The sequence below is a fragment of the Canis lupus genome, chromosome 1, assembly GCF_048164855.1.
Source record: "Canis lupus baileyi chromosome 1, mCanLup2.hap1, whole genome shotgun sequence".
NCBI lineage: Eukaryota > Metazoa > Chordata > Mammalia > Carnivora > Canidae > Canis > Canis lupus.
Window position 1 is genome coordinate 84,149,092 of NC_132838.1, and position 10,669 is coordinate 84,159,760.

The following is a 10,669-nucleotide window of genomic DNA, read 5'->3' on the forward strand; positions in this document are numbered from 1 at the left end:
AACCCTTCCCTCCAACCAGCCTGCCCTTCCTGCCCCTCCTTCAGAGTGCCTTGAGGTCCTACTCAAGGAAGACTTCTCTCATCCTTCCCTCTGAGATGCTCTCAAGGCTCCCCTACTTGTCCTTCAAAGCACTATTGTAATTATACTATCACATGCAGAATCACTCATTTTGTGGCAGTCTCTCCAGCTACATAGAAGCTCCATGAAGGCAGGCCTTGCCACTGTGACTTATTTACACACACACCCCTGAGAATCAGCACATGTCTAGCATGTGATGAACACACAAAAAATATTGGGTACAAAGATAAATTCCTATTACATCAAGAATGAATTCACAGGCAACCAATATAATATTTGAGGAGTAGTAGCTTAAACTCACTGGTTTTTTTATTTGTTTGTTTGTTTGTTTTAAGTTCAAAGCAGGCAGTCCAAAGTTTGTACATAGAGTTGTCAGATTTAGGGAAAAAACAAAACAAAACACAATTAGAAGACACAGTTAAATTTGAACTTCAGATACTCTGTAGTTACTTATAAATAACTTTAGCATAAATAAGTCTCAAATACTACATATGTAAGGCTGTTGTTTTTCTGAAATTCAGATTTGTCCTGTATTTTATCTGGCACCTCTGCTTTTGCAGCAATTCAAAAATCATAAAAAGGAGACGCCTGAGTGGCTCAGTCTAACCTTTGGTTCAGGTTGTGATCCCAGGATCCTGGGATGGAACTCTGTGAGTCTGGCTCCCTGCTCAGTGGGGAGTCTGCTTCTCCCTCCATCCCCCTCCCCATTCATTCTCTCTCTCTCTCCCTCCTTCCCCCCTCAAATAAATAAAATCTTTTAGAGATATCATTAAAAAGCCAGGATTTTCCATCCTTGACTTGTGGACTTATCACCAGGAGATCACAGGAAAGCATTTGAGATTCCTGACATAGCATCATCTATCAAGGCATAGGGAGACACAGCCACATGCCTCCCAAAGTCACCCAATGGTGTCCCCAGCAACCTTCTTCAGATGTTTCTGGAGTCAGAACTGGCTCACATGGCCACTTCCGACTGCAAGGGAGGTGACACAGAGGATGTCATGACAGATTTGAACCAATTATGATTCATTGTCTGGGCATGTTGCCACGGGAACAAAATCAAGCCTCTTTTAAGGAGGAGGGAACAAGTGAGCAACCCAAAGTGCCTACTTCAAACTCTACTCTGCCTACCTTACCTGGCCATGATTTTATCAAGCTTGGATTGCTCCAATTCCAAATTACTATTCTCAAAACAGGATTTTTGTTTTTTAGAAGAGAAGTCTAGATATAATTTTTTAAACATCATTTCCAAGAATTTCTGAAATATTCTTTTCTGCCCCCACTGCCCAGCAGAGAGAGATGTCCCTGCTGATTGAAGATCATTACACTTGACTTTTCTCCCCATTTCAGCATGTGAAAATAGGTCAGAAAAAGACTCTTTACCTTGAAAGGGAGACAAAAAAGCTTAACAGACATTAAAAATAGAAATAGTCAAAACATTTTGAGAGGAAAGAATTATCTTTTTGCTTACTACTATCAGTGAGAAATAAATTGGAAATTTGAAATGAAGACTCCCAGTGCCTCATTTCTAGCTATGCATTTTCACACTGCATCTCCTCTTACCCACACAGTTGATGGGACATTGTATCTATTTTAAAAGGCATATGCTCTTTATATATTGAAAGAAGCAAACCTGTTTTTGTTGTTGTTGTTTCATTTTGTGAGGCACAGAAAAAGTTTATTACCACAAGAAGCAAGTGCACTCATCCTACCTCACCAACAGAGTCACAGAAATGCAACTTCACATAATAAAGTACAACACAGACTTGGGGAGAATGGTCCCTTGGGCTATATTGGCTGTAATACTGAGGTAACCAATTGACCTTGTTCAGCGAAAATACCTCTAACACAATGAAAAAATCAACTAGTTATAACATCCAATTCATATATACAATTCAAATAAAAATGTATATTATTTGCTTCGATGTATAGCAAATTTAATACATTAATGTTTACAAAATAAAAACTATTCTACTGAAGTTTTTCTTGTGCTTTCCCTTTATCATTGAGCTTGAAGGATCAGGAAAGTGCGATACTTTAAGGAAACTTATTTATGGATTTAAAGATTTAAAGATGCAGTTTGTGGGGCCATGAAAGATAAATACTAACTGGAAGATTACCACATCTTTAAAAATTATTGCTTATTAGAGCAAACCTGTTGAAGTCTTCACTCTCTGTGCATAAGTAACCCCAATCCTTTTAGGTGAATTTGTTGTAGGAAGGTTTCATCGTACTTAATCAAACAGGAGGGAATTAAAAAGGACCTATGCACAGACTGTCACAGTAGAGGGTGAGATTCAAACCCAGGTTAACCTTTTCAGGACATGCTTGTGGTGGTATACAGAATCATAAAATGTTGGAGCAGTATCAGCGGGTCCAACATTCTGTATTTCAGCATGGAAATTAAAACCAGAGCTGGTGACCTGCCTGACCCCATGCAGCTAGTTAGTGGCGGGACGAGGGCCAGGCCACAATACCCATACCTCAGATCCGCAAACTGTGTATGCGCTCAAATATGCACATACACACACATTTTTAATTTTGAAGCAAAGAAGGGCAGAAAAGTCTGCCAGACTGCATCATCTGGCCTCTCTCCTTTGAGGATTGCAAATTGAGGAGCCTGGGAAGACAAGAGCTGAGTCAGGGAAACCTGAAGCTTTCTGTTCTGGGCTATTAGAGCCTAGTCAAGGAGGCGGGCCTGCTCAGGAGCAGTGGAAAGCTAACATGTGCTCCATGCTGCTCTTTTTGCTGACCTTAGGCTTGTGGTTCTTGCTGTTTCCAACACTCCAACCAGGGTGGAGAGTTAGGGAGAAATGCACCGATATGGAAAAAGTATAGTGAGCATTACACTCCCTTTTTTGCATATACACAGAAATAGATGGAAATCTCAATAGTGGGCTTGGGGCTCTAATCAAGTGTGAGTTGCATATAAGAGAGCATCAGCAAGAGACTTTCTTACCAAATTGAGCATATCTGATATGTTCATGCCTACAAGTCCAGAAACGTCATCCGTGAGAAAGCGGAAATAGAATAAGATGCTCCCTGCCAACTTCCAGATCCCAAAGAAGTTAGGTCATATTCTTCAAGATTAAAACTTGAGACTAAAGTTTGGATAAAGAAATTTGTATTGACTTTTCCCTCCCAGCGTGCACACCAAGTTCCCAGAACTTACTGTTGTACCAGTGGTTTTCAAACCTTCGCAGGTACCAGAATCACTTGGACAGCTCATTAAAACACAGACCGCTGGTCCCCAACCCCGGAGCTTCTGACTCAGTAAGCCTGCGATAAGGCCCTAGAATTTGTGTTGCTGACAAGTTCCCATGTGACGCTGACAACACTGACCCAGGGACTAGACTTTCAGAATGACTCCTCTGCAGAGGACAAACAGCAGTGTGCAGACCCAAGATGGGCCACACTGGCTGTTATTTGGACACTATCAGCTTGAAATTATCAGTATTATCAGCCCCTAAAGATATTACAGAATCATGCTTGTGCTAGTTATTGGTTTTATCCCTCCAAATTCTTCCTTTTTGCCTCGTCTGTAAAAATTAATCTGGGCCCTTTACATATTTTTCCTTTGCCAAGTGGAACGATGTTAGGCTTTGTCAATAGAGGGTGCTGGAGAGACATTGCAGAAGAAAAGGATTTTGCTTTTGATTCTTGTGGGTTGGCAACCACACCAGGGTACCTCCAAGGAGGCGCTTCCCCACTGAGCAGCTTTTCCACAGTACCCTAAAGGGGGAGGTGGTTCCCAAAAGTTCTAGAGGATGAATTTCTAGCAAGTTTTGTAGCATGGCACCAGAGCTACTTTCCTGCCATTTGTAAGCCATGGCAGTGCCTTCTCCAACAAGGTTTCACCCTCATTAGTGGCCACATAATTATGAGATTTTGAGAGGTAAAATAACTCCCCAAAGTTACATGGCTGACACTTGTTAGAACCAGGTTTGGAACCCAACAGTAAGCTCTTAACAAGCATACTAGGCTGTACTATAATGCTAGTCCCAGAATTAATTCTGTGCCATGGCTTGCTGTTGCCACTGCAATTAGCCTGCAATCATACCTCCATGGCTCTTGCCCTCCCACTTTATATACTATGAAAGGGCTTCATAGTTCAAAATCCAAGAACCAATCAGAGTAGCCTTCTAGCACTGAAACATTGTGTGCTCACTTTATTATATCACAGAAGTCAATGTAATAGTCACCTGGCTGAGAAGTGCCTGGGATCTTCAGCTACACAATTCAAAACACCATGTTCAACACACTCCTTGAACTTACCTCCATGAGCAAGTTGCTGCTATCGCTCTCTGGGCAGAAGACAGAAGGAACTCTGGTGGGACTTGCTCATCCTAGTTTTCCATTTTTGTCCCTCTTCCTGCTTTACAAATGGGGGGTGTGGTAGAAGAAGGCACAGAGGCATCAGGGATTGATGACATCAGCACTGAAGCTATTTAATTTAGATCTATGCTGATCTTTAGATTTCTCTATCTGGTCCAATCATACTAATCACAAGAGGCAGTATATAGACACTTATTGGACTCTGATTTGCCTGACTCTTTGAAGTTCTTAGGAGGTAACCTAGCTTTAGGAAAAATTAACCAGTAATATAAATAGCTATCACCCAGGTGACCTTGCCTGGGTGGCTCAGTTGGTTGAGTGCCAACTCTTGGTTTCAGCTCAGGTCACAATCTCAGAGTTGTGAGATCAGCCCCTTGTTGGGCTCTGAGCTCAATGTGAAGTCTGCTTGTCCCTCTCCTTCTCCTCCTCCCCCTGCTCACATGCTGTATCTCCACAATGAATAAGTAAAATCTTTTTTTTTTTAAAGATTTTATTTATTTACTCATGAGAGACACACACAGAAAGAGGCGCAGACATAGGCAGAGGGAGAAGCAGGCTCCTCACAGGGAGCCCAATGTGGGACTCAATCCCAGGACCCTGGGTCATGCCCTGAGCCAAGGGCAGACACTCAACCTCTGAGCCACCCAGGCATCCCAAATAAGTAAAATCTTAAAAAAATAAAAAAATAAAAAAATAAAGCTATCACCTGTAGAGTGCTTACCTTATACCAGGTGCCATTTTAAACTCTCTACCCGTATTTTCTCATTTAAAGCACATCAGACCTCTATTAGAAGATAATATCTTTCATGTGAAAAAATTGAGGCACAGAGAGGTCAAGTAATTTGCCCACTGCTGCACAAGTAGAAGCAAAGCTCGTTTCAAAGCTGACTTCCGAGTTCATGCTTTCAACCACTACACTCTACCATAACAGGAAGGATTGACTGTCTGCTCAGCAGGCATGAAATGAAGGTATGAAGGGATAAGACTTCACGGAAGATATGACTGGCTGAGTGTTCTGGACGCCAGGATATGTGGGGCAGGTAAATGTGGGGCCCTTCAGACCTCTACTCTGATGTGGTCCTTACTGGAGCAGAGGTGGTACAGGGCTCAGAAACGGAGTTTCCTCCTGTAATCACTTTGACAGTGCTGCACTGAGGACCTATTGCCTAGCTAGTCTATGGAAATAGAGGATATATTTGATGGGAGAGTCAACATGTATATTAGATAATCAAAGATATGATTATTGCTTTTGTTTATTTATAGAGAGGGGGGAGGAGGGGCAGAGGAAGAGAGAGCAAAGCTTAAGCAAGCTCCACCCCCAATGCAGAGCCCAATGAAGGGCTTAATCTCATAACCCCGAGATCATCACCTGAGCCAAAATCAAGAGTTGAATGTTAATGGACTCTGCCCCCTAGGGACCCCTACCACTGATTTTAGGAAACCACAAACATGGAGAAGCAATGTTTACTTGCAACTGGAAATCTTGACTCAAATCACATCTAGGCATATTTGTGAATTATAAGAGCATTTAGAAAGTTGAGAGGTCATCGCAGGAGAAGATGATGTTTACAGCCTGAAGATCATTTATGTCTCCCGAACACATACTGTAGGAATACAAAATGCTTCCTGTCTTCCATTGCCTCCTGTCCCACATCCATGAAATTTAGGCCACACTTAAGAAATATCACCCCACTTGACAACAAAGGTAAATGAGGTGCCAAGTTGTTACTTGAGGCCACTGAAGTAGTCTGCATCAGAGCCAGATTTTTAATAAAAATCAAACAAAGGGAGGCATTCCCAGAGTATTAGATTTATTTCAGTGTAAATTGTGAACTCAATTTCTTTTCCAATCCAGTATACTTTCTTCTGTCTTCTTTTTTTCTTTCCAACAGACTTGCAATGAAGTGTTCACCAAACCAAACCAAACCAAAACAAAACAAAAAGCAAGTCATGCCGAGGGTATGGTAAGTGTGGGCCTTCAGTGATAGGTCCCTCTGTCTTTTGGGGAGCTCCATGCTGCCTGAGAGGAAAAGTCAAGAATGCAGCACCTGGTGAAAGTGGCACCAATGATTGGTCAGGCTGAAAAGTGAAGCAGCCCAATAGAAAGCACATGTGATAGTGAGAGGAAAACCTAGGCTTTCATTCCAGCTCTGATGCTTGACCATGGACATGCCATGTAACTTCTTTGAGCCCAAGGAAGCTCAGCCTCCCTCAAAATTGAAATTTTGTATATCAACCTCATGGTATTGGGTTAAAAGTATGAATGAACATAAAGCATCCAGTCAAATGCCTGGTGGTTGGTGGGTGTTCACTCTTATTAGCTCCATCTTTCAATCCCAACCCTCTTGACTCCAACCTACAAACCCAAGATTGTTTTTAAGATCAAATAAGGTATCAGAAAATCATGTGATAGAATCTAAAGGGCCCTGCAAAAGTTAAAATGCTGTTAGGATAGCTGGAGGCAAGTCACACATAACCCTTGTGACCTCATTCAATACTCATTTTAATTATTTCACCCTATAGAAAATGAATGGAACATATGGTATGTTTGCTCTACGCCTAACACTCAATATAGGGGCCCTCAGCCTTTGTAATAACAGATGATCTGACCTATGAATACCATCCCTCTTTTGCTCCTCAAAGAAATCTTAATCCCAGCCATAAAATTGGATCAAGCTGTTTCTGCCTTGCTCTCTTGGATTACTTGATGTAGGGCAAACCAGCCAACATATGGTGAGAATATTCGAGCAGCCAGCCCTGTGCAAAAGCCCATGTGGCAAATAGTAGGACCACCTGTCAATGGCCAGCACCAGCTTGCCAACCATGTAACCGAACCACCTTGGAAATGGGTCTTACAAGACCAGTCAAGCCTTTAGGTGACTGAAGCCTTGATTTCAAGTTGGTAAGAGACTCCAAGGCAGAACCACCAGCTAAGCCACTCCTAAAATCCCTATCCGCTGTAACTGTACAAGGTCACTGTGTTTTAAAGCTGCCATATTTTGGATAATTGGATGATTTGTTATGCAGCATTAGATCACAATGCACAACCCACTCCAAACTGTTGGCTGAGGCTGATTTGTGCTGCATTGCTGGCACTTCCAACTAAAGACATTTTGAATAATAGATTTGAATCACTTGGGGGATCCTGGACATCTTATTTTCTTAAAACTCTGTAGATAATTTTCATGTGGAGTTAAAAAAAAAAAACCTCTGTCTTATTGAGAAGTGTAAATATTTAATGTACAATTATAATCCACTGGCTTTGAATCAGCTAAACTGTGTTCCTTCCTCTACAATGCACTGAAAAGTTAAGACTAGCTTTTAGGCGATTGGAAGCTCAGGTGGGCATTCCCCATCATTAAGAAAATCTAGTTTTCTTCTCCCCTCTATCTCTAACATAGAAATGAGCCAGAAAGATTCATCTTCACTACTTTCCTCTTGAATTTCCCTCTTGCCTTCATTGTTTTGACTTAAGAACAAAGCCAGTTTATATGAAACAGTCCTTGGCCATGGGACAATTTGCAATGGCTCCCATCACATTCCTTTTGCCCCTGACTCAGATACATTGGCTCTTTCATGCAGTGTTCCACAAATATTTGTCAAATACGTATGAAAAATCTGTTTTACCCAGAGAAAATGAGAGTCATAATGAGATGCTGACACTTTGGTCTCACTCAGACATACACACCAAGGATGCTGAGTTTACAAACTTGAAACTTGAAAAGAAAAGAAAATCATAGCTGGGCATCTCCTCCTTCTTTCTGTGTCTTTTTTTCACAAACACTCAAACAGCCTCTTCTAGAAGCCACATGCCAGCAAATTATTTCTTTTAAATCTTAAGAAATCTAAATCACAAAGACTTTGGTCACCAGTTGGTAGGGGCATCCACCATCTACCTGTTATTCTAATATCCTAGTAATTATCCTCAGTTCCTCTTCTCATTTCACTTATGGAAACAGCCCCCAAATCCTATTAGCTTCACTTCAGAAATTCCATATTCAGACTTTCATTTCCCCCCTACAGCCACAGTCTTTGTTCAGACTACCTTCACTCCTAGTCTCTTAACTGGGGCCTTGACCACAAGCTTCCTCTACTCCAACTCATTCTGCACCCAGCTGCCAGAGTCATCTTTCCAAATTGTAATTGCATCATGCCATGCCCTTGATTAAAAATAATCCACGAGGGCAGCCCAGGTGGCTCAGGGGTTTAGCGCTGTCTTCAGTCCAGGGTGTGATCCTGGAGACCCAGGATCAAGTCCCACGTCAGGCTCCCTGCATAGAGCCTGCTTCTCCCTCTGCCTGTATCTCTGCCTCTCTCTCTCTCTGTGTGTGTGTGTGTGTGTCTCTCATGAATAAATAAATAAAATCTTAAAAAAAAAAAAAACCCTCCACGAAGCACCTACCCCCTAATATGATACACTGGGAAGGGCACATCACTTCTGTGGTATTCTTGCCAGAGATTCAGAGCCCCAGTCAAATCATGAGAAAATACTAGGTACGCCCAGTTGAGGGACATTCTATGAAACAAATGATTAGTATTCTTCCACAGTGTAAAGATTATGACAGAAAAAGACTGAGGAACTGTCATGGACTGCTGAAGACAGAGGAGACCTGATGACTAAATGTAATGCCAGATCCCAGACTGCCTTCTGGAACATTAAATAGACATTAGTAGAAAAACTGATGTAGTGCATATAAATTCTACAGTTAATGCTGTTATACCAACTTCTTAGTTTTGACCATCATGCAAGATGTTGAAATTAGAGAAAGCTGAATGAATACTATCTGAAATTGCTCTGCTCTACTCTTGCAACCTTTCTGAAGTCTAAAATTATTTCAAAAGGTGGGTGGAAAAGAGATGGGGTGGGGTGGGGGAGAGTGCCATTGCATCAAATTCCAATCAACTACATAGGCTTAGTGAAGACTGAAATGGGGTGAGGGTGGTATCAATGCATCCCTGGAAGGTACCATGGGATGAGATGTGAATTTTTTTTTTTAAAGATTTTATTTATTTGGGGTTGCCTGGGTGGCTCAGTGGTTGAGCATCTGCCTTTGGCTCAGGTCATGATCCCGGGGTCCTGGAATCAAGTCCTGGATCAGGCTCCCCATAGGGAGCCTGCTTCTCCCTCTGCTTATATATCTGCCTCTCTGTGTGGGTCTTTCATGAATAAATAAATAAAATCTTTATTTATCTATTCAAGAGAGAGAGCACAAGCAGAGAAAGCAGAAGGGACAGAGAGAGAGGGAGAAAAAAAAACTCCCTGCTGAGCAGGGAGCCTCATGTGGGGCTTGATCCCAGGACCCTGAGATCATGACCTGAGCCAAAGACAGACACTTAACTGACAGCCACGCAGGTGCCCTGAGATGTGAATTTATAAGGTCTATCACCAGCTCTCCAAATAATACCTGTAGTCAGAGCATCTCACAGGGCTAAATATTGGTTCCTTTAGAAGACACAATCCCTGATGCAAGCCAGTTACTTCATCTGGTGCTCCACTGAAGAAACATGGAGAAAGGAATTGTGCTGCTTTATGGAATGTGGCAGAGAATGCCTCCCAGTTTCCATCTGACCCTTCTTCAGCAATACAGCTTCTGGTCTTCCAGTTAGAGCATTGTCACCTGGCTAAAGGAAATTGAAGAGTTTCTTTATTTGTCTGGAAAAGAGTATAACATGGTAATGAAAACCAGAGCTTCGGGGTCCATCATGCAGAACAGAATCAAATCTTTCTGTGTGACCTTAAGCAAATTATTGTCCCTCTTGGGGCTTACTCACCTTGTCTGTGAAACAGAGAATTAATGATCAACTTAGTTTATAAAATTGCTGTGAATATTAACATTTTTAACCCATGCAAACACTTTACGTTGAGCACAGTAATCTGGCACAAGAGATGTGGTCTGTTAAATATTAGCTATTGTTTAAAGGAAAAAAGAAAAAAATAAAATTTGTAGCAGTGGAAGGTTTGTGATGAAACATTCAATATAACTCTGAAGGCACACCCCATTAACTCAGTACTCAATAATTTTGAAATTGTTAACTTGTACTCAGTTTTCTTTTCCCATGCTTGGCTTTACTCCTTGGGGGAATCCTCACATTCTCTGTATTCTATCAACAAAATCATTGAATCTCTCCAGTTTCCCAAAATGAAGGAGAATCTATCCTCTGATGTGGTGAGCAGAGAAGGGAACTTGGAAAGGAAGTTGAATCTCATTGCCAGCATGCTACTAACAGTCCTCCCCCCAGTCACGAGATAGCTTTT

The 10,669-nt window shown here is 41.7% G+C and overlaps 1 long non-coding RNA gene across 1 annotated transcript; it reads left to right on the plus strand.

The window, feature by feature from the left end:
- Positions 1-4,152: 4,152 nt before the first annotated feature.
- Positions 4,153-8,796, plus strand: LOC140639675 (uncharacterized). The gene is made up of 3 exons (XR_012036307.1): positions 4,153-4,408; positions 5,186-5,453; positions 6,306-8,796. It is a non-coding gene; the product is annotated as an uncharacterized lncRNA (long non-coding RNA).
- The last annotated feature ends 1,873 nt before the right edge of the window (positions 8,797-10,669 follow it).